The sequence below is a fragment of the Carettochelys insculpta genome, chromosome 11, assembly GCF_033958435.1.
Source record: "Carettochelys insculpta isolate YL-2023 chromosome 11, ASM3395843v1, whole genome shotgun sequence".
NCBI classification, from domain to species: domain Eukaryota; kingdom Metazoa; phylum Chordata; order Testudines; family Carettochelyidae; genus Carettochelys; species Carettochelys insculpta.
In genome coordinates this window covers 14411946-14414447 of record NC_134147.1, presented here as the reverse complement: position 1 = coordinate 14414447, position 2502 = coordinate 14411946, and positions in this window count along the sequence as shown.

Here is a 2502-nt window from a genome sequence, read left to right as displayed (position 1 = left end):
CCCCTTTCGTGTGATGCAGCCAGGTCAGGGGCGAGTGATCGGTGTACATGGTGAAACGCCGTCCAAACAGGTACGGCTGCAGCTTCCCCAGCGCCCACACCATGGCCAGACATTCCTTCTCTATAGCTGCATAGTTCTGCTCCCAGGGCAGCAGCTTCTTACTCAGGTACACGATGGGGTGTTTCTCCCCTTTGTCATTCACCTGCATTAGCACCGCCCCCAGCCCCACGTCTGAGGCATCGGTGAACACCAGGAAGGGCTTGTTGAAGTCTGGATTTGCCAGCACTGGGGCCCTGACCAGAGCCTCCTTCAGCGCGCAGAGGGCCTCTTGGCACTGCTCGGTCCAGACCGCCTTGTCAGGCTTTCCCTTTTTACATAGCTCCGTGAGGGGGGCTGCGATGGAGCTAAAGTGGGGCACAAACCTCCGGTAGTACCCCGCCATCCCAATGAAGGCCTGGACCTGTTTCTTAGTCTGGGGTGTTGGCCAATCTCTGACAGCCTCCACTTTAGCTGGCTCTGGCTTTAAGCAGCCGCTGCCCACCTTGTGGCCCAGGTAGGTCACCTCAGCCATTCCCACCTTGCACTTCCCTGCCTTGATAGTCAGACCAGCCTTCTGGAGTTGGTCCAGCACCTGCTTGACTTGGGACACATGGTCCTCCCACGTCTGGCTGAAGATGCAAATGTCGTCCATGTAAGCCAGGGCAAAGCTCTCCATCCCTTTCAGTAGCTGGTCCACCAGACACTGGAAGGTAGCGGGTGCCCCCTTGAGGCCAAAGGGCAGGACCAGGAACTCGTAGAGCCCCACAGGGGTGATGAAAGCCGACTTGAGCCGGGCATCTTGGTCTAATGGCACTTGCCAGTACCCCTTGGTGAGGTCTATGGTGGTGAGGTAACGGGCTCCCCCCAGCTTGTCTAAAAGGTCATCAGGCCTGGGCATGGGGTAGGCGTCCGATACAGTGATGGCGTTAAGCTTGCGATAGTCCACACAAAACCGAACAGACCCATCTTTTTTAGGGACTAACACCACGGGAGAGGCCCAGGGGCTGGAGGAGGGTTGGATCACCCCCAGAGCCAGCATGTCTTCAACCTCCCACTCTATGTCCTGAGCCGTCCTCTCTGTGGCTCTGAATGGCACACACTTGATAGGGGCGTGGGTGCCTGTCTCTATTCGGTGGACAGCCAGGTCAGTGCGTCCGGGTCTGTCCGAGAACAGCTGTTGATGCGAATGCAGCACCTCCTTGATCTCCATCTGCTGGGCAGGGGTCAGCTGGTCTGAGAGGGGAATAGACTCCAGCAAGGAGCCGGCTCCAGTCCTTGTGAGTAAATCCACCAAGGGATCATCCCCCTGCCCCTCCCAATGTCTGCACACGGCCAGCACCAAGTTCTGTCTGTCCCAGTAAGGTTTCATCATGTTCACATGAGAGACCCGGTGGCTGTGGGCCCGGTTCGACAGTTCCGCCAGATAATTCATGTCATTTAGCTGTTTGACAACCTTGAAGGGCCCATCCCAGGCCGCTTGCAGCTTGTTCCGCCGCACAGGTACAAGGACCATCACTTGATCCCCGGTGGCATAGGCTCGGGCCCTGGCGTTATGGTCATACCAGACCTTTTGCTTCCTTTGGGCCATGGAGAGGTTCTCCCTGGCCAGGCCCATGAGCTCGGTGAGTTTTTCCCGGAAGGTCAGTACATACTGTACCACTGACTCCCCTTCAGGAGAAGCCGTCCCCTCCCACTCTTCTCTGAGCAAGTCCAAGGGTCCCCGTACCCTCCTTCCGTACAGCAGCTCAAACGGGGAGAACCCCATGGATTCCTGGGGCACCTCCCTGTATGCAAACAGCAGGTGGGGTAAGTACTTCAGAGTCCCATTGAACCTCTCCACCAGCCCATTGGTCTGCGGGTGGTAGGCTGTGGCCCAGGTGTGCCGGACCCCACACTTGTCCCACAAGCTTTGCAGTAGGGCCAACATGAAGTTGGACCCCTGATCTGTGAGGACCTCCTTGGGGAACCCCACTCTGCTGAAAATGGACAGCAGTGCATCTGCCACGGTGTCAGCGTCGATAGAGGTCAAGGCCACAGCTTCTGGGTATCGCGTGGCAAAATCTACCACTACCAAAATATATTTCTTCCCCGAACGCGTTGCCTTGCTGAAGGGGCCCACTATGTCTATAGCCACTTTCTGGAAAGGCTCCTCTATGATGGGCAGTGGCCTCAGGGCAGCTTTCCCCTTGTCCCAGGTCTTCCCCACCCTCTGGCTGGGATCGCAGGACAAGCAATACAGACGGACAGCTGCAAAGATCCCTGGCCAGAAAAAGTTCTGTAACAACCTTCTCCTGGTGCGGTGGATCCCCTGGTGTCCTGCGAGCGGGACATCATGGGCTAGGTACAGCAACCTGCGCCGGTACTTTTGGGGGACCACCAGTTGCCTCTGGACCTTCCATGGCTCCGCTTTGCATCTGGGAGCCCACTCCCGGTACAGGAATCCTTTTTCCCACAGGAATCTCT